Source organism: Numenius arquata, chromosome W, assembly GCF_964106895.1.
Source record: "Numenius arquata chromosome W, bNumArq3.hap1.1, whole genome shotgun sequence".
NCBI classification, from domain to species: domain Eukaryota; kingdom Metazoa; phylum Chordata; class Aves; order Charadriiformes; family Scolopacidae; genus Numenius; species Numenius arquata.
Window position 1 is genome coordinate 33,803,473 of NC_133615.1, and position 22,287 is coordinate 33,825,759.

Consider the following 22,287-nt stretch of genomic DNA (forward strand, 5'->3'; position numbering starts at 1 on the left):
CTAGGTGGAAATCCACAAATCTAGCACACCTTACCGGGGATATTCACACATTATTTATACACAAAAGATTCTCATCATTCCGCCCACCTAATACATAACTCCACCTAGGCTTACATATTCATTAGGATGACCAAATAGTCCTTCTGCACATGCATATTAAATTTTGCAGCGTTGGCAAAACACTTCTGCGCAGGCATGAGTTCCTCGGTGGTTGTTTGGGTAGGGACATATGAGAGAACCTTAACTACTTCTTGTTATCCCATCCTTATCACTATCAGCTCAGTGACTAACTATTTTCTCACAGAGTAAGAAAGTTAGTAGGAAGCAAACAACACTTTAGTTAGCATATGGTTATAAACAAAGCAGAGGCCTGTCTTTGGTAACACCTTGGGTGATTTTTGCCTTCCCCATGGCAATTTCTGGGGGTCCTTGGGAGAGCTTTAGGGTCCCCAAGGTGGGTTCGGTGTGTTTCCAGGAGCAAATCTAAGGTGCCCAAGGCAGTTTTGGCATCTCTGAGGAAACTTTGGGATCGCTGGAGTAAGCCTAGGAGATGCCCTGGGACAATTTTGGGGGTGTCAGGAGCATTTGGGGAGCCATTTTACGGCACATTTGGGCACACTGGGGGCAAATTTATGCTCTCTGGGGTAATTCTGGGGTCCCCAGGGCAGTAACTGGGTGTCCCCGTGTCCCACTTAGCGGCAGGGAGGGTGCAGTGGGCCCCACCTCCCTGTATGCTACATGTGCGACTGGACCCAGTGGCAGATGGGAACAGGATTCCCGATCTAGCTTCAGGAACTCATGGAGTAGGAACAAAGGCAGAAGCACAGACAGAATCCTCCTCAGACATCAGTCACTGAAGAAGTCAAAAGCCATTGAAAAAGAAAAAAAATAACCCTTTGGTCCCTCACAGAACTCTAGGTAGATGACAGCTCTTTCCTTGTCCACTGATGAAGTCATTCCAATGTAGAAGTCCACTGGATTAGCCAGGCATGATTTCTCCTCTATGCAGGTGCATATATCAAATCCAAGACTGACAAAAACCAAATTCTTCAAGGGCTGCACAATGTAGTATATTGAACTTGGCATCAGCTTTAGAGGTTTTACAGTGAGGAAACTATACACTTTTGGAGAAAGCACAACTTGTTTGGGCAACCATTAAACATTAGTCATTAAATAAGCAGCAATAAAAGCAATAGTTGATTAAATAACGATGTAAATGGAAATTAGTGGAATAAAGAATAATACTGTGTGGGAAAGTGATAGCAAAATTTATACAAAATCAGGTAATGTTTAGCATAGAAATGCCCAATGCACTTTTGCAAATACCAGTATTGTTATTGTTTCTTGTTTTCTGATGATTTGACAACTGTGCTGTGATGCTAACATTTGGGCCACTTCTAAAATCCTTTACAAACAGGAAAATTCCAACGGACTTCATTGTGGAATTACATATGTCCCAAAAGGCAGTGGATGAGAATCAAGGCCTCCATAGTGTTAGCACTCAAATTAGCTCTTCTTTCCTTTAACATATCTGATTTAAACAGAGTTAGAGCCTACAGATGGCAAACATACTTTTCCCACCTTAGCAAAATCTTTTAGACATTATTTTAAAGTGTCTAACATGAAAGTCAGCTGCTGCAGGTTTGCGCTGCGGCACCATGAGGAAGTTTCACTTTAAAAGCCTCTAATGCTGATGAAGGGGTTAGGGAGTCTTTCTGAGAAATATATCGCCCTTCACCAGAAGCCTCAAAATTGCTTGGGTAGCATTCTTTGTACTGCTTGGGATTACCAATCCAACACAAGTTAACTGAAACATTGCTAGATGGCCTGGCATGTCAAAAACTCTAACTGCCAAGGCAGAAAGACAAGTTTGCATCAGGTACTTACAATCTGTTTGAGACTCTGGGGCTGAATCCCTTCTTCCATTTCCTGTGTAGCCCCATCTTGCCCCTTAGTTTGACCAGCAGGTCCCAGCTCAACCATGGTGGTCTCTTGCCTTCCTTGCCCAATTTCCTACATGTCGGGGTTGAGATCTTTTGTGCTCTATGGAGAGCATCCTTAAAGATCTGCCAGCTTTGTTCTGCTCCCTTGTCCCTAAGGGCAGTTTCCCATGGGGTCCTATTTACTAACTCCTTGAAGAGTTGGAAGTTCGCTTTCTTAAAATTTAGCGTCCTGACGGTGTTCCTCTTGGGCTTCAAACTTCTTAAGAGAGTGAACTGCACTAGAGCATGATCACTGCAGCCCAGACTGCCTTCAACTTTGATATCCCTGATGGCCTCACTTGCATTTGTGACCAACAGGTCCAACAATGCATCTCCTCGAGTAGGGCTGGTGATTTCTTGTCTCAAGAAGTTGTCGTCTAGGCACTCTAGAAGCTTCCTGGAGTGCCTGCAGCCAGCCGTGTTGCTTTTCCAACAGATGTCAGAGTGGTTAAAGTCACCCAGCAGGATGAGAGCCTGTGATCGTGATGCCTCTTCCAGCTGGAGTAAGAAGGCATCGTCGTCAGGCTCTGCCTGGTCAGGGGGCCTGTAGTAGACTCCTACCACAAGGTTCCCTTTGTTGTCCCGATCCCTAATTCCTACCCACAAGCCTTCTACCTGCTCATGGCTATTCTTTAGCAACAACTCTTCACGCTCTAGCCACTTCTTTACATAGAGGGCAACACCTCCACCCCTTCTTCCTCTCCTGTCCCTTCTGAATAGTTTGTAGCCATCAATGGCCACACGCCAGTCGTAGGACTCGTCCCACCAAGTTTCCGTAATTGCTACTATGTCGTAGCTTTCCTGCAGCAGGATGGCTTCCAACTCTTCCTGTTTGTTTCCCATGCTGCGTGCATTGGTGTAGAGACACTTTAGTCGGTCTGCTGGCTGTGTCTCCTTCTTAGAGGGGCACTCCACTGATCCCCCAACATGTTTTGTGCCAACTACGCTTCTGTCCCCTATTGTCTCAGGGGATCTTGGTCCCTCTCTGCAAGACCGTGCCTTTGTTACAGTGTTTACAGCATCTCCCTTTGTTACAGTATTTACAGCATCTACCACTTCAAGTGAGATGGCAGGCTGAAGGCTCTCCTTAGGCTTATTTCTACTGGACTTGTATTTAACCCCTTCCCCCTTCGAGCCTAGTTTAAAGCCCTTTCAACAAGCCCTGCCAACTCACATGCCAGTATCTTTTTCCCCCTCTGAGACAGGTGTACTCCATCCGTTGCTAGGAGACCTGGTGCCATATAAAGTTCCCCAAGATTAAAAAACCCAAAATTTTGTTGGTGGCACCAGTTTCTGAGCCACTTGTTAATCATGCGTATTTTTTTATTCCTCTCGGTATTCCTACCTGCGACTAAGGGTACTGACGAGAAAATTATCTGTGCCCCTGATCCCTCAACCAGTTTCCCCAGTGTCTTAAAGTCCTTTTTGATTGTTTTTGAATTTCCGGTGTTGACTTCATCGCTACCCACCTGAATAACTACTAACGGATAGTAGTCAGAGGGCTGTACCAGACTTGGCAGCCTTCTGGTAACGTCTCTGACCTGGGCCCCAGGGAGGCAGCAGACTTCCCTGTGGGAAGGATCCGGCCGACATATGGGACCCTCTGTTCCCTTCAGAAGGGAGTCACCAATAACAATAACCTTCCTCTTTTTTTGTAGTGTAGAGGTTCTGATGCGAGGGGGAGACTGATTTGCTTTAGGTGACTCCCCAGATGGTGCTTCTTCTGCCTTCTCATTTGCCTCACCCTCAACCTCCAGTACCCCATACTTGTTGTGCAGGGGTAAATGGAGAGAAGAGGGGGGCTGTGAAGGTTTTCCCTTGCCTCTTCTAACAGGCACTTGTATCCATTCCTCCTTCTTCCTTGGGTCACCTCCCTCTGCTACAGGGGTCTGCAGTGCCTGATACCACACATCTAGTTCTTGTTCGCATTCCCTTATGGATCTTAGTCTATTGACTTCTTCCCTTAGTTCAGCCACCATGTTAAGCAGATCGCTGATCTGCTCACACCTAACACAGGTGGTGTCTCTGCCACCCTCTGTTGCAAGGTTCCAGCACTCACTGCAGCCAGTTGCCTGGGTGCCTGCATGTTTGTGTGGGGCCTCAGTTTGGGTACCCACAGATTTTTTAATAGCCTTCGGCCGAGTTCCAAACATGATTCGATCCAATCTCTTCAGGCAAGTGACAGCAGCAGCTTCCTCGTCCTCTATCTCCAGAGGCCCGTATCTGTTCTGTATGGGCACCTGGGAAGGCAGGGGAGGTCTGGAGGGGACTCTCCTGCTGTCCCAAGCAGGTACCTGCTTCCATTCCCCCCTGTCCTCTCCTAGTTCCCCTCCTTCTGCCTGGTGACAAGAGGGCAGGGGATCCTCTACCTCTCATGGAGCCTCCACCTGCTCCTTTTTCCTTAAGGATGGCAGGGTGTGGCTCCACCAATCTATTTCCCTTTCACATTCCCATATGGTCCTTAATCTCTCCACTTCCTCCTTAAGCTCAGCCACCAGGCTGAGCAGATCATTTACCTGGTTGCAGCGCACACAGGCATTGTCTTTGCTGTCCTCCTGCAAGAGTGACAGGCTCAGACATTCCACACAGCCCATCATCTAGACAGCTGCATGTCTCTGCAGCAGGTCAGAGTCTGGGTTGCTACATTCCTTTTGAATGTGGCTTTGGACCGAGTGGAGACCATCTCTGGATGTTTTCTTGGGAGACTGAGGGCTTCTAGTCTACCTAGCCCGCCTGCCCTCCCCTTGTTCCTCCCCTTGCGCTCACCTGGCTCGAGCCATCCTCCACGATAACTAGCCGCCTTACCAACTGACTGATTGTTTGCTCTTACTGCATTTAAATCTCTGTGTGGCTCCTGGCCACACCCCCTCCATGCCTGATTGGTTGCCGCGGACTTCCTGGTTACCGCTGGGGCTCAGGCTGTGAGTGGGAGGGTCCCTGAGCTCGGAAACCACTCTGTACAGCGCGATCCAACCCTCACCTCGGGCTTACCGCGGTCCTTGCTGCCGGTGCTGCTGCTGCCGCCTCACCAATTGGTTGGATGGTCACATCCGGAGGGTAGTGATCAGCAGCTCAATGTCCAGATGGAGATCGGTGACAAGTAGTGTCCGTCAGGGGTCCGTATTGGGACTAGTGCTCTGTAATATCTTCATCAATGACATAGTGGGGTCGAGTGCACCCTCAGCAACTTTGCAGATCATAGAATCATAGAATGGTTAGAGTTGGAAGGGACCTTAAAGATCATGTAGTTCCAACCCCCCTGCCATGGGCAGGGACACCTCCCACTAGAGCAGGTTGCTCAAAACCCCATCCAACCTGGCCTTAAACACTTCCAGGGATGGGGCATCCACAACTTCCCTGGGCAACCTGTTCCAGTGCCTCACCACCCTCACAGTAAAGAATTTCTTTCTGGTATCTAATCTGAATCTCCTCTCTTCCAATTTAAAACCATTACCCCTTGTCCTGTCACTACACTTCCTGACAAAGAGTCCCTCTCCAGCTCTCCTGTAGCCTCCCTTCAGATATTGGTAGGCTGCTATAAGGTCTCCCCGGAGCCCTCTCTTCTCCGGGCTTCCCCCTTCTAGTTGAAGGGGGAAACTAACCTGAGGTCAGATCAGTGACAAATATTGTTGCATTACTGTGTACGTTCCTGTTTTAACGTAAGATTTGGTCTACCTCTGCTTGTCTGAAGCTGGAATGGAGAGTAACAAGTCAGGCAGTCTTGATGATACTTTGAAGCCAAACAAGTTCTTCTCACCTAATTCTTTTACAGTGATTAAATATTTAGGAGCAGAAAAGTTGTATATCTACCCTTTCCCATCTAAATGACATTTTAAATTTTGTTAGGACTCAAAGAATTTGAGTCAAGTCTACTGATGTACTTGAAGAAGACCTTCTTGTTGTCCTTGACATCCCTTGCCAGATTTAATTCCAAGCGGGCATTAGCCTTCCTTGTTGCATCTCTGCATACTCTACAACGTTCCTATATTCCTCCCAAGTGGCCAGTCCCTTTTTCCACATTCTGTAAACTTCCTTCTTCCATCTGAGATTTTCAGAAGATCCTTGCTCTTCCATGCAGTTTTCCTGCCTCCTTTGCTCGATTTCTTACTCATAGGGATGCACTGACCTTGAGCTTAGAGGAAGAGGTGCTTGAATATTAACCAGCTCTCTTGGACCCCCCCCCGACCTTCTGGAGCCTTAGCCCATGGGATTCCTCCAAGTAGGTCTTTGAAGAGGGCAAAGTTAGCTCTCCTGAAGTCCAGGGTCGTAATCCTACTTATTACCCTGCTTCTTCCTCTCAGGATCCTGAACTCCATCATCTAATGGTCACTGCAGCCAAGGCTGCCCGCAACCTTCACATCCCAAGGAGATCAGCTGCAGTGGAGGTAAGCAGCACTGCAGGAAGGGATCGCGGCAAAAAAACCTTAAAAGGACCGGCAAGGAGCTCTTTTTGAGGGCTTTTGAAGCCGGTAAAAGCGACTGGTCCCTGCCAGAACCCGGCAGCTTGTGGGCGGGCTGCGGAGGCGGCATGGGCGGAACCACTCCCCCCCCCAGCTAAAAGGGGCCTCTCAGGAGCGCAGGGACCGGTCGCTGCGCACCGGGAGAGCAGGCAAGGCGCGGAGTGTGGCAAAGGGCACGCAGGAAGGAACCCGAAGCTCTGTTGGCTAGACAGGTGAGTCGTCCTGGTGATCATCGCCCACCTCGGTAGGAGTTTGGCCATGGTCTCCACCTGGAGGAAGGTCATGCGCTTGACCCTAAACAGAATGGATGTGGGAACCTAGACAGAGCTCCCACAGAAACATGTGGCTGTCCAGGTCACAGGCTGCAGAGAGTGCCAGGACCTTTTGCTGGTACCAGATGATAGCTGTGAGACCTGCTGTATAAGATGTGAACAGATCAATGATCTGCTTAGCATGGTGGCAGAACTGAAAGAAGTTGAAAGGTTGAGGGATAACAGGGAGAAAGGTAGCAAGGGTCCAGGAGCCCCTGTAGGCACCCTTGGTCAGGCTGAAGGCGAAAGCGTAAATGAAAAGAGCAAGTGGAAGCAGGTTCGTGGTCGTGGCACCAGGCAACCTCCCACCTTACCTACCTCGTCCTGTGAAGTACCTCTGAGGAACAGATATGAGGTTCTGCTTGAGAATGGCCCATCGAGTGAGAAAGTAGGTAAGGAGCACCCTATAACACAGATGCCTCCTAAGCCAAAAAAGCATATACCCCGCATCACCACCACACCCTCTAAGAAAAAACGAAGGGTTATAGTTGTTGGGGTCTCCTTCCTGAGAGGGACAGAGGGCCCAATATGCCGGGTGGACCCTCCTCAGAGGGAAGTCTGCTCTCTTCCTGGAGCCCGGGTGAAGGATGTCACCAGGAAACTTCCTGGTTTAGTACAGTCCTCAGATTATTATCCACTACTGATATTCCATGTAGGTGCAGAGGAGACAGTGACTCGAAGCTCAAGAGCTATAAAGAGAGACTTCAGGGAGTTGGGAGGCTTAGTAAAGGAATCCGGGGTGCAGGTGATTTTTTCATCACTCCCTCCAGTGGCAGGCAATGATGCTGGGAGGAGCAGATGGATCAAATCAGTCAATACATGGCTCCGTGGCTGGTGTCACCACCATAACTTCGTGTACTTTGATAGTGGGTTGGCCTATACAGCACCGGGCTCGTTGACAGGAAATGGAAGATGCCTCAAAGGGGGAAGAATATTCTGGCCCAAGAGATTGTGGGGTTGATTGACAGGTCTTTAAACTAGATGTGAAGGGGGAGGGGGCTGATAACATCAGGCCTGTCCTCGAGGCTCCTGAGGCAAAAGGAATCCAGGAAACACAGATAAAGCACCGCAAAGGAAGGCCACCTGAAGAGCAACACGAAGGAAATGGAGCCATTCCAGCTAATAAGTCAGCCCCATTGGGCGCCCAGCTGAAGTGCCTTTACACAAATGCACGCAGCATGGGGAACAAGCAAGAGGAGTTAGAGACGTACGCACGCCTCCAGGGCTATGATCTTATTGGCATTACTGAGACATGGTGGGATGGCTCTTACGACTGGAGTGTTGGAATGGAGGGTTACAGACTCTTCAGGAAGGACAGGCTGGGCAGATGGGGAGGGGGTGTTGCCCTCTATGTCAATGACCAGCTGGAGTGTGTGGAGCTCCACCTGGGGATGGATGAATACCTGACAGAGAGCTTATGGGTCAGGATTAAAGGGAGAACAGGAGCAGGTGATGTTACAGTAGGGGTCTGCTACAGACCACCTCATCAGAGTGACAGGGAGGATGAGGCCCTCTATAGACAGATAGGAGCAGCATCGTGCTCGCACACCCTGGTCCTCATGGGGGACTTCAACCACCCCGATATCTGTTGGAGGGACAACACAGCAGGGCACGTGAAATCCAGGAAGTTCTTGGAATGCGTTAATGATAACTTTCTTCTTCAAATGATCGAGGAGCCAACGAGGAAAGGAGCCGTGCTGGACCTTGTCCTTACCAACAAGGAGGGGCTGGTGAGGAATGTCAAGTTCAAGGGTAGCCTCGGCTGCAGCGACCACAAAATGGTAGAATTCAAGATTCATAGGGCAGCGAGGAGGGTGTGCAGTAAGCTCGCTACCCTGAACTTCAGAAGAGCAGACTTTGGTCTCCTGAGAGATCTGATTGTCAGGGTAGCGTGGGAAAAAGAACTGGAGGGGAGAGGGGCCCAAGAAAGCTGGTTGGCATTCAAGGACTGCCTCCTCCAAGCTCAGGAGAGGTGCATCCCAAAAAAGAAGTCAGGCAAAATAGCCAGCAGGCCTGCGTGGATGAACAAGGAACTGCTGGACAAGCTCAGGACCAAAAAGGAGGCCTATAGAGGGTGGGAACAAGGACGGGTAGACTGGGCAGAATATAGAGAAACTGTCAGAGCGGCCAGGAACCAGATCAGGCAAGCGAAAGCCCAGGCAGAACTAAATCTAGCCAGGGACATCAAAAACAATAAGGAAAAACTTCTATAGATATGTCAGGGATAAAGGCAAGACCAGGGAAGTTGTGGGCCCTCTCCGGAAGGAAACGGGAGACCTGGCCTCCCAGGATATGGATAAGGCTGAGCTACTGAACAACTTTTTTGCCTCAGTATTCACCGGCAAGGGCTCTAACCGCACTGCCCAAGTCACAGAAGGCAAAAACAGGGGCTCTGCAAATGAAGAACTGCCCACAGTAGGAGAAGATCAGGTTCGAGACCTCTTAAGGAACCTGAAGGTGCATAAGTCCATGGGACCTGACGAAATCCACCCACGGGCCCCGAGGGAGCTGGCGGACGAAGTTGCTAAGCCGCTTTCCATCATATTTGAGAAATCGTGGCAATCTGGCGAAGTTCCCGCTGACTGGAAAAAGGGGAACATAACTCCGATATTCAAAAAAGGAAAAAAAGAAGACCCAGGGAACTATAGGCCAGTCAGCCTCACCTCTGTGCCTGGCAAGATCATGGAGCAGATCCTCCTGGAATCTCTGCTAAGGCACATGGAAAATAAGGAGGTGATTGGAGACAGCCAACATGGCTTCACCAAGGGCAAATCATGCCTGACAAATTTGGTGGCCTTTTACGATACTGCCACAGACTTGGTGGACAAGGGCAGGGCAACAGACGTCATCTACCTGGACTTATGCAAAGCGTTTGACACTGTCCCGCACGACATCCTGGTCTCAAAATTGGAAAGTCATGGGTTCGATGGATGGACCACTCGGTGGATAAGGAACTGGCTGAATGGCCGCACTCAAAGGGTTGTGGTCAATGGTTCAATGTCCAATTGGCGGCCAGTGATGAGTGGTGTTCCTCAGGGGTCGGTACTGGGACCAGTGCTGTTCAACATCTTTGTCGGTGACATGGGCAGTGGGATTGAGTGCACCCTCAGCAAATTTGCTGATGACACCAAGCTCGGTGGCATGGTCGACACGCTGGAGGGAAGGGATGCCATCCAGAGGGACCTGGACAGGCTTGAGAGGTGGGCTTGTGCAAACCGCATGAAGTTCAACCAGGCCAAGTGCAGGGTCCTGCCCCTGGGACGTGGCAATCCCAGGCACAAATACAGGTTGGGTGGAGAATGGCTAGGGAGCAGCCCTGAGGAGAAGGACTTGGGGGTGTTGGTGGATGAGAAGCTCAACATGAGCTGGCAATGTGCGCTGGCAGCCCAGAAAGCCAACCACATCCTGGGCTGCATCAAGAGAAGTGTGGCCAGCAGGTCGCGGGAGGTGATTCTACCCCTCTACTCTGCGCTCGTGAGACCCCACCTGGAATACTGTGTCCAGCTCTGGAGTCCTCAACACAGGAAGGACATGGACCTGTTGGAACGGGTCCAGCGGAGGGCCACGAAGATGATCAGAGGGCTGGAGCACCTCCCCTATGAAGACAGGCTGAGAGAGCTGGGGTTGTTCAGCCTGGAGAAGAGAAGGCTCCAGGGAGACCTCATAGCAGCCTTCCAATATCTGAAGGAAGCCTACAGAAGAGCCAGAGAGGGACTCTTTGTCAGGAAGTGTAAGGCCAGGCTGCATGGGGCTTTGAGCAACCTGCTCTAGTGGGAGGTGTCCGTGCCCATGGCAGGGGGGTTGGAACTCAATGATCTTTAAGGTCCCTTCCAACTCTAACCATTCTATGATCCCCAACCAGTCCTTCTTTGTTTGTTAGTATTAGGTCCAGCAGCGCGCCCCTCCTCATTGGTTCCTCCACCACCTGTTTCAAAAAGTTATCATCAACGCTCTGCAGAAACCTCCTGGACTGCGTGTGCCTGACTGCGTTGCTTGTTTTAGTTGTGTCATTTGGCTGTTGTAGTTGTGTCATTAAAGAGGAAACCGATTATACAATTGGGGCATGAGGGACAATCTACTCTGCTTTTTGATTGTGTTTGATTTATCTTCCCGATGACCACGTAGGTGTTTCCATTTGAATAATTTGTCACATAACATTCAATAGAGACTCTGTCACCTGGTGTAGCAGAAATAAGGTGACTCTTATTTGCTTTTACAATTGTGTGATTACCAGTGATGGTCATTGTTAGGTTTTGTGTTGGTTCTCCCAATATTCCTGTATTTCCAACAATTTTAAACATGTATGGTGCTGTATTGCATCTGGCTGAGATGGAGTTAATTTTCCCCATAGCAGCCCTCCTAGTGCTATGCTTTGTATTGGTAGCTAGAAAGGCGTTGATAACACCAGTGTTTTGGCTACTGCTGAGCAGTGCTCACACAGCATCAAGGCTGTCTCTCCAACATTCCCCCACCTCACCCAGTAGTCTGGGGGTGAGCAAGATGTTGGGAGGGGACATAGCCAGGACAGCTGACCCAAACTGACCAAAGGAATATTCCATACCATATGATGTCTGCTCAGCACTAAAAGCTAAGAGAAAGGGGGGGGGGGGGGGGGGGCTTCATTGTTACAATGTTTGACTTCCAGAGCAACTGCTATGTGTACTGAAGCCCTACTTCCTGGGAAGCGGCTGGCCATCGCCTGCTGATGGGAATAAATCTTTTGTTTTCCTTTGCTTCTGTGTGCGGCCTTTGCTTTATTAAACTGCCTTTATCTTGACACATTAGGGTTTTTTTCCATCTTATTTTCTTTCCCCCCCTGTCCCACTGAGAAGGGAGTGACAGAGCGGCTAGGTGGGCACCTGGCATCCATTTTGGCACCCAACGTGGGGCACGAGACAATGGCAGTTTTGTATTAAGCGTGCTATAGTTACAGTAGTTATTAAGTAGCAAGCTCCTGTGAAGGTCACAGAGTTTGTTAGCTGCACTGTTTATCACTCTATTTTGCTGAGCTTGGGAACATGTTAATGCAAATAATGGCTATGTGCTTTGCCCTGACATTGCTGGCCTTGCTGTGCTGGGGGAGCTATCTTGTGGAGAGGATGAGGGAATACATCTCCCTCTTCCTACCCAGGACCGATGTGGATGATTTTATTATGCAAGTTCTCAAGGTCCTTGTGCATCCTTACATGAGATGTTTAATACTAATAATTAACACTGTTAGTATATTATGGGGTTTGTGGAATCCAGTGTTGTCCTTGTGTAAGAGAAGACAACTTTTGGGTGAGGCGATACTGAAATGTGCCCTGAGGCAGCTCATCCCAAAACTGTCACTTGGCCCCTCCCTGTGCCCAGATTGTTGTTCTTAAGGGTAGAAACTTTTAAGGATCCTTAGAAGGGTTACAGCTCCTTAGGGGAGGAAAAGGTTAAAAAAAGAACCACAAAACCAATCATATCTCCTTGGATCAGGATCATAGAATCATCTGGGCCGGAAGGGACCTTCAAAGGTCATCTAGTCTGACCCCCCCCGCAGTCAGTGGGGACACCCCCAACTAGACCGGGTTGCCCAGGGCCTCGTTGAGCCTTACCTTGAATGTCTCCAGGGAAGGGGCCTCAACCACCTCCCTTGGCAACCTATTCCAGTGCTCCACCACCCTCATGGTAAAGAACTTATTCCTAATGTCTAATCTAAATCTGCTTTTTTCCAGTTTAAAGCCATTACCCCTTGTTCTGTCATTGCCAGCCTTTGTAAACAGACTGTCTCCAGCCTTCCTGTAGGCCCCCTTCAGGTACTGGAAGGCCGCTATTAGGTCTCCCCGGAGCCTCCTCTTCCCCAGGCTGAACAACCCCAGCTCCCTCAGCCTGTCCTCGTAGCAGAGGTGCTCCAACCTCCTGATCATTTTGGTGGCCCTCCTCTGGACCCTCTCTATCAGGTCCATGTCCTTTCTATATTGAGGGCTCCAGACCTGCACACAGTACTCCAGGTGAGGTCTCACCAGAGCAGTGTAAAGTGGCAGAATCACTTCTCTGGATCTGCTGGCAACACATCTCTTGATGCAGCCCAGGATGCGATTGGCCTTCTGGGCTGCAAGTGCACACTGCCTGCTCATGTCCAGCTTTTCACCCATCAGCACCCCCAAGTCCCTTTCCTCAGGGCTGCTTTCTAATACCTCATCCCCCAGTCTGTATTGATAGCGAGGATTGTTTCTTCCCAGGTGCAGAACTCTGCACTTGCTCTTGTTGAACCTCATGAGGTTCAACTGGGCCCACCTCTCCAGCCTGTCCAGGTCCCTCTGGATGACATCCCATCCCTCTGGTGTATCGACAAGACCACACAACTTGGTGTCGTCCGCAAACTTGCTGATGGTGGACTCCATCCCTCTGTCTAAATCGTTGATAAAAATGTTGAACAGTACCGGTCCCAGCACAGACCCTTGAGGGGCACCACTTGTCAGTGCTCTCCATCTGGACTTAAAGCCATTGAGTACTACCCTCTGGATGCGACCATCCAGCCAATTCCTTATCCACTGAACCGTCTACCCATCCAATCCGTATCTCTCCAGTTTGGCAAGCAGGATGTCATGGGGGACCGTGTCAAAGGCCTTACAGAAGTCCAGATAGATCACATCCAAAGGTCGCCCCTTATCTAGTGACATAGTCACTCCATCATAGAAGGCCACTAGGTTAGTCAGGCAGGACCTGCCCCTAGTAAAGCCATGTTGGCTGTCCTGAATCATCCCCCTGTCCTCCATGTGCCCAAGCATGGCGTCCAGAAGGATCTGCTCCATGATCTTCCCAGGCACAGACGTGAGGCTGACAGGTCGGTAGTTCCCAGGGTCCTCCTTTCTTCCCTTTTTAAAAATGGGTGTGATGTTTCCTTTCTTCCAGTCTGCAGGGACTTCACCTGACTGCCATGACTTTTCAAATATCATGGAAAGTGGCTTTGCAACTTCATCAGCCAGTTCCTTCAGGACTCTGGGATGGATTTCATCAGGTCCCATGGACTTGTATCTCTTCAGATTCCTTAGGTGATCACGTACCATGCCTTCAGTTATAGTGGGATGGACTTTGTCACCTGGGTCCTCAACTTGTGGGCCATCAACACAAGAGCTAGGAGGAGAGGGGTTGCCAGTGAAGACTGAGGCAAAAAAGTTATTGAGAACTTCCGCCTTCTCCTCCTCCGTTGATACAAGTTCCCCACTGCTGCTCATTAGGGGGGGTACGTTTTCTTTAACCTTCCTTTTCTGGTTAATGTACCTGTAGAAGCCTTTCTTGTTTTTCTTTACGTCCCTTGCCAAGTTCAATTCTAGCTGTGCCTTGGCCTTCCTGACCTCGTCCCTACACAGCCGGGCAACGTCCCTATACTCTTCCCAGGATGCCTGTCCCTTCTTCCATTTCCTGTGTAGCCCCATCTTGCCCCTTAGTTTGACCAGCAGGTCCCAGCTCAACCATGGTGGTCTCTTGCCTTCCTTGCCCAATTTCCTACATGTCGGGGTTGAGATCTTTTGTGCTCTATAGAGAGCATCCTTAAAGATCTGCCAGCTTTGTTCCGCTCCCTTGTCCCTAAGGGCAGTTTCCCATGGGGTCCTATTTACTAACTCCTTGAAGAGCTGGAAGTTTGCTTTCTTAAAATTTAGCGTCCTAACTGTGCTTCTCGTGGGCTTCAAACTTCTTAAGAGAGTGAACTGCACTAGAGCATGATCACTGCAGCCCAGACTGCCTTCAACTTTGATATCCCTGATGGCCTCACTTGCATTTGTGACCAACAGGTCCAACAGTGCATCTCCTCGAGTAGGGCTGGTGATTTCTTGTCTCAAGAAGTTGTCGTCTAGGCACTCTAGAAGCTTCCTGGAGTGCCTGCAGCCAGCCGTGTTGCTTTTCCAACAGATGTCAGGGTGGTTAAAGTCACCCAGCAGGATGAGAGCCTGTGATCGTGATGCCTCTTCCAGCTGGAGTAGGAAGGCATCGTCGTCAGGCTCTGCCTGGTCAGGGGGCCTGTAGTAGACTCCTACCACAAGGTTCCCTTTGTTGTCCCGATCCCTAATTCCTACCCATAAGCTTTCTACCTGCTCATGGCTATTCTTTAGCAACAACTCTTCACGCTCTAGCCACTTCTTTACATAGAGGGCAACACCTCCACCCCTTCTTCCTCTCCTGTCCCTTCTGAACAGTTTGTAGCCATCAATGGCCACACGCCAGTCGTAGGACTCGTCCCACCAAGTTTCCGTAATTGCTACTATGTCGTAGCTTTCCTGCAGCAGGATGGCTTCCAACTCTTCCTGTTTGTTCCCCATGCTGCGTGCATTGGTGTAGAGACACTTCAGTCGGTCTGCTGGCTGTGTCTCCTTCTTAGAGGGGCACTCCACTGATCCCCCAACATGCTTTATGCCAACTACGCTTCTGTCTCCTATTGTCTCAGGGGATCTTGGTCCCTCTCTGCAAGACCTTGCCTTTGTTACAGTGTTCACAGCATGTGTCAGTGCAACAGGCTGGAGGCCCTTGCTATCACTACATCCTACCAACCCTGATGTGTCATCCTGCCACTTGCCACGGACCCTTCTGATACTGTTGTCATCTCTCGCTTCAAGTGAGATGGCAGGCTGAAGGCTCTCCTTAGGCTTATTTCTACTGGACCTGTGTTTAACCCCCTCCCCCTTCGAGCCTAGTATAAAGCCCTTTCAACAAGCCCTGCCAACTCACATACCAGTATCTTTCTCCCCCTCTGAGACAGGTGTACTCCATCTGTTGCTAGGAGACCCGGTGCCATATAAAGTTCCCCAAGATTAAAAAACCCAAAATTTTGTTGGTGGCACCAGTTTCTGAGCCACTTGTTAATCGTGCATGTCTTTTTATTCCTCTCAGTATTCCTACCTGCAACTGAGGGTATTGACGAAAAAATTATCTGTGCCCCTGATCCCTCAACCAGTTTCCCCAGTGTCTTAAAGTCCTTTTTGATTGTTTTTGAATTTCCGGTGTTGACCTCGTCGCTTCCCACCTGAATAACTACTAAGGGATAGTAGTCAGAGGGCTGTACCAGACTAGGCAGCCTTCTGGTTACATCTCTGACCCGGGCCCCAGGGAGGCAGCAGACTTCCCTGTGGGAAGGATCCGGCCGACATATGGGACCCTCTGTTCCCTTCAGAAGGGAGTCACCAATAACAATTACCCTCCTCTTTTTTTGTAGGGTAGAGGTTCTGATGCGAGGGGGGGACTGATTTGCTTTAGGCAACCCCCACAGATGGTGCTGCTTCTGCCTTCTCATTTGCCTCACCCTCAACCTCCAGTACCCCATACTTGTTGTGCAAGGGCAAATGGAGAGATGAGGGGGGCTGTGAAGGTTTTCCCTTGCCTCTTCCAACAGGCACTTGTATCCATTCCTCCCTCTTCCTTGGGTCACCTCCCTCTGCTACAGGGGTCTGCAGAGCCTGGTACCACACATCTAACTCTCTTTCACATTCCCATATGGACCTTAGTCTATTCACTTCTTCCCTCAGTTCGGCCACCATGTTAAGCAGATCATTGATCTGCTCACACCTAACACAGGTGTTGCCTCTACCATCCTTCATTGCCAGGTTCCAGCACTCACTGCAGCCAATTGCCTGGGTGCCTGCATGTTTGTGTGGGGCCTCAGTTTGGGTACCCACAGATTTTTTAATAGCCTTTGGCCGAGTTCCAACCATGATTCGATCCAATCTCTTCAGGCAAGTGACTTGGCTTTTCTTGGTTGGGTTTGGTGGGGGTTTTTTTGGGTTTTTTTTTTGGTTTTTTTTTTTTTTGTGTCGCGCGCCACGTGCTAGACCAGCCGGCTGCCGCCGCCTCGCCGACCAACCGAGTGTCTGCTCTGACCGCGTTTAAATCTCCGCGGCCGCGCCCCCTCCGCGCCTGATTGGCTGACGCGGACTTCCGGGTTCCGGCTGGGGCTCGGGCTGTGAGTGGGGGGTCCCTGAGCTCGGAAACCCCTCCGTACAGCGCGATCCAACCCTCCCCGCGAGCTCACCTCAGTTCTCGTCGCTGGTGCTGCCGCCGCCTCGCCGACCGACCGAGTGTCTGCTCTGACCGTGTTTAAATCTCCGCGGCATCCGACTTATCTGAGCATCCTTGGAGACAGGGATATCTTGTGCCACTGGCAATTGAATTGGTTGACCCTGGGATGCCCTGTCCAGCCACTTCTTGTTTACAAGCAGGGTGATATGCATTTGTCTAAGGAGATTTACATATCCACTAGGTACATTGTTTGTAGAGCTAAGTGATGTTTGTTCCCTTGTAATTCACCAATTTCCCCAGTAATACTCCATTTTACTACTTGGCTCCATCGGGTTTAAATCTCTGTAAGACGAGGCTATTCCTTTGCAACTGTGCATTTCCCTTTGTGCAGAAAATCCCGTTGCCAGAGGTTGATGTTCACAAAGGAGACAGAGGAGTCCTGGAAAGACTTTATTCGAATAAAGTGAGAGTCCACTGGGGCATACCCCTGTGGGGTCTCTCCAATTGCTGGAGGATGCAGCCTCCATTTTATCCTAATTCCCCGGCCACATGTAACCCTCTTCCTTTCCCCATTGGCTGAGGTACTTGGAAGGTACAGACTTCTCAGTCCACCTATTACATAAAAGTTTAACTTTTGTGGTTTTTCAATTGTCTAACTTTTGCATTTTCAGTTAATTCCCCTATTTTTCGGTTATCTCACTCCTGCCATTTCAGTTAACTTCCCTGTTTGTGGAGACACTCTTATCCCTATCTTATCACCTTTTCTACTTGATTCTTCACAAATTTGGAAATTCAATTTATAGAGTTCAGCCTTATCCTGATCCTCTCGGGTTTCCTCTTGCTTTATAGCCAATATCATTATCGATTTCACAGGTGGAAGTGATCTGTTACTTACAGGAGGTAAGCCTCTCTTCTCATCTCCCAAACTACAAATCCCAGTCACTAGGCCTGCAGTTTGAGCCATTTACACCTCCTCTTGACCTTCTAATGTTCTGTAAACATCTTTTCAATCCAATTGTTTCAATTAATCCAACAATTTGCTAGCACAAGTCCCATTTGGGTGCCAGCATAAAGTTCAAAAGGTTGGTTACAAATTTAACACTGTAGGCACATTAGCAAAGAATCAGCGTGCCCCCCCCCCCCCCCCCCATCACATACAAATTATATACACATAATCTTGGGAGTACTCACAACTTGACCAGTCCTGCTGACTACGAAACTGTGAAGGGATGTTAGAAGCACAGCTGACTGGCTGACTTCTGCAGCAGCCCTAGCCAGGATGCTCCTGCTCAGCTGCTGGAGCCTAGCCCTGATGATGTACTTTGGGACAACACTGGGGACAGAGCTCTCTGCCCAGGCTGAGAGATGCAGCTGCTGTTTTCCCAGTTACAGGCTCAGCAAGTAGCGAAGTTGAGCACGTATCCCAGAGACACACACGGACATATACACAGGACATCGACACGGCCAGTTACACAGACTGTAACAGACAAGGCATTGGTATCAAGAGCACCCAGGTACAGGATTCACATAAACACAGACAGCCAAGTTCCCTTCCTCTTCCTCAGCTGGTAGGGATCCAAGTTCACTAGTGAGAGTGCACACACACACTACTTCCTAGATTCACAACCACACATATATCCCCCTAGTACCAGCATGGACCCTTCTGTCCTCTCAGTATCCCTGCCTGGATCTTGGTCCTCTTTTAACCTTGCACCACCTGGTGTAATAAGGTGCGCTGTCTGGCATCACTGGAGGAGGAAGATACAGGAGTAGGACTGGTGCAGTAGCATCAGGTACTAAGCTTGGGTACAGAGATTTAGGTGCTGCAGCTAAAGTTTTAGAAGGATCCTTATTTTAAATTTTAATTTTTACTTGATTTCATTTTTTAAAATTTGGGGTTTTTTTAAATTTTAATTTTTAAAAAATTCTTTCATTTTTGCATTATTATCTTGTAAACTAACTATAATAGATTTCTGCTCACGGTTGCTCGCCTCCTCGTCCGGCAAAAACCAAGCATCTATTTGTCTTGGTTTATTGTCCTCGTGAAGGTAAGTTAATTTGTCCAGGTCAAAGGTTCCCTCGTCTGGAAAATGCAGTTCTGGTTTGGCATAAGTATAGCCCTTCAACTGGTGAGCAAGTTGGACCAATCGCTTGCCCCCATTTTTTCCCAAACGTGCACTGTAATTGTGGCACATGTAGCCTAAAAGGCTTTTAAGATCTGGCCAGGAGGAACCTTGACCCATTTTACCAATCAGTTTTTTACTTTTCCTCAGTGAAGGAGTACAAAGCTAAGGCCTATGCATGGCAAACAGATAGAAGGAGAGGTTCGGGCATCCCCAAGAAGACAGAGCTTTGACTTGATCCCCTAGAAGCCAAAAGCTTTCAGAGCCTACTCTCATTCAGCTTCTGGGTCCTTATAAAAATGAGGGAGCAGGAAGCTAAGGCCGGTACATGGCAAAGGGACAGAAGTAGAGGTTCAGCAGATAGAAGGAGGAGGTTTGGGTGTCCCTGAGAAAACATATCTTTATCCCCTCAAAACCTGGACCCAAACAGGAAGCGACTCGTCGTCACCCACAGAGATGTCTCCAGAGGGCAACGTGAGCTTTCAGAAGTCTCAAACTCAGCTGACTCTCATTTGGCTTAAAAAAAAACCCAAACAACTCTTAATTCTGTTTCCCCTTAATTTTCCCCCCCTTTCTTTATATTATAAGTGTTACCCGAAATGAAAGCTCTCGAAACCAGAAGTAGTTTAGAGAGGAGATATTGCTTTATTCAACGTCGGGTGCTAGGTGGAAATCCACAAATCTAGCACACCTTACCGGGGATATTCACACATTATTTATACACAAAAGATTCTCATCATTCCGCCCACCTAATACATAACTCCACCTAGGCTTACATATTCATTAGGATGACCGAATAGCCTTTTTGCACATGCGTATTAAATTTTGCAGCGTTGGCAAAACACTTCTGCGCAGGCATGAGTTCCTCGGTGGTCGTTTGGGTAGGGATACCCTTCCTCACATTATCCTTTTAAGGTACTGAGCCATCTCAGGACAGTCAAAGTTTACTTTAAGTTTGCCAGCTTCTTGAGGATGATAAGGATGTTCCTTGAAGTAGCCACAGCTCTGTCCTAATTGGTATAGGAGTACATATTTTGACATATGAGAGAACCTTGAAGTGATTAACTACTTCTAGATGTCTCCTCATTATCACTATCAGCTCAGTGACTAACTATTTTCTCACAGAGTAAGAAGGTTAGTAGGAAGCAAACAACACTTTAGTTAGCATATGTGTCCTGGTTTGAGGTAAAACAGAACTAATTTTCTGTTCAGTAATTTTTCCTTGTTAGCTGGGCCTCTTCTAACTAACTAAACTCTGAAATTAACGGCATATTGTTCAGAAACTGCTCGCTCTCATAGTGATAAGACCTGATAATACCAAGGAATGGTATGCAGAGAGGCCCTTGCTTATACTTATTGCTATAACAACCAAGGTCAGGTAAATTTGTTATTTGCCCCATTGGAGGGTCAGAAGCGGAAAAGCGTAGAGGAGTCACACCTGTAGGGAGGAGCGGACAGGACAGGTGACCCAAAACTGACCAACAGGGTATTCCATCCCATCTGCATCATGCTCAGTATAAAAGCTGAGGGATCAAAGGGTCATCTCTCTTCCTTCAATGGCCGACATCTGAGGAGGACCCTGTCTGTTCGTCTGCCTTTGATCCCGATCCGAGCAATCCTGACTCCAGATCCGGAATCCAGCTCCTGTCCATCACCGAGTCCAGCCTGGGACTTTTCCCTTGTGCCTGCCGGTGACGTGATCATCACCCTGGGAGCTTGATACGGTTTTGTATATACTGTATATATATTTTTTTTTTCTTTTTTTTTTTTTATTATTTATTATTTCATTATTTATTAATATTTTCATTAAAGTAGTTTAGTTTTTTTCTAAACTCATAAATCTCTTTTATCTCTTCCTCTCCTCTCTTTTCCTTAGAGGGGGGGGGAGGGGCCATCTGTCGCTCTGATTGGTTAATCTGGTCAAAACCACGACAATATGGTTATAAACAAAGCAGAGGCCTGTCTTTGGTAACAATTCCCCCCTTTGAGACTTTTATATATATATTTTTTTATCAAATTAAGTCCCATAATAATAATAAAAAGTCCCAGTCCAATATAGAGCAATATGGGTGCAGGTCCTTTGTAGAATTCAGATATTTCCTGTGTATTATTCATACACTCTTCTGTCTCACTCTCAGCTTTAACGGATCGCGTCTCTGGGAAACTATTTCCCAGTTATCAGGTGCCAAACCTTTCTCAACTCTGGTATAATGAATCCAAGGTTTCACTCCGTCTAATTTCACAGCTGTATAAGTCATTAAAAGAACTTTAAAAGGTCCTTTCCACTTTTCTTTCAAGGGTTCGTCACTCCAGTTTTTTTCAGATAGACCCAATCTCCTGGCTGAAACAGATGGACTACTGTATCCAGCCCGACAGGTGCCCTCTGACGTAGATACCTATTAAGGGAAGAAAGACCTTTTCCCTGAGAAATTACATATTCCTTGGTATGCTGTTTTCCTAATATTCTCTCATTCCCTGACTCATGAGACAAACTCTGGTAAGGTCGCCCATAAAGTATTTCAAATGGGCTAACTTTCTCCTTTGACCTAAGAGTGATCCTGGCCCTTAACAAAGCTAAAGGGAGAGCGTCTGGCCACTTCAATTGTGTTTCCTGACAAATCTTGCTCATCTGACTTTTTAATGTTTGATTCATTCTCTCTACCTGCCTACATGATTGGGATCTCCAAGGGGTATGAAAATCCCATTTTACCCCTAAAACCCTTACTAAAGTCTGAACCACTTTGGCCACAAAGTGGGGTCCCCTATCTGTTGACATTCCAATTGGGATTCCAAACCTTGGAATAATCTCCTTTAGTAATACCTTCACTACCTCCCGTGCCTGATTGGCACAACAGGGAAAAGCTTCAGGCCATCCGGAAAAGGTATCCATTAATACCAACTGTTGCGTGAAGAGGCAAAATAGTTTTGGCAGAAAATAAAGCCCCTTGCGTTCTAACGCTCCTCACTGAGGTGGGAGGCTAGTGGCAGCTGGGTTTAAATTCCGAGTGATGCCCAATTCACCACTATCAGTCCAGTCACGTTTAATATATTAAACTATCACGATTCTGGATACACTGACAGTAGACTGCACCTTCAGTCTAGTCGTGCTCACGAACTAGCACGGCCGCACTTCAGTGTCTGGTCGCGTTCAGTGAGAAACCGAAATGGCTAGCTACTTAAACAGTGCAGTTTATTTAAACAACAGATATAAAGGTTCTTATGGTTTGCCGGTGATAAGTACAGTCTGCAAAGCACGTGCAAGTAAAAGAAAAAATGTTGATGGTACAAAGCACGCGATAAATGTAACAGGTAACCCTCTAGAGAGATTTCTAAGTTCCCCGAGGAAGCACTCGGTATAGTCTAAGTCTTACCCACAGGCGTCCCTATGGGGGGGAAGAAAGGCTCAGCCCGTCGACTGGTCCCGGGAGTC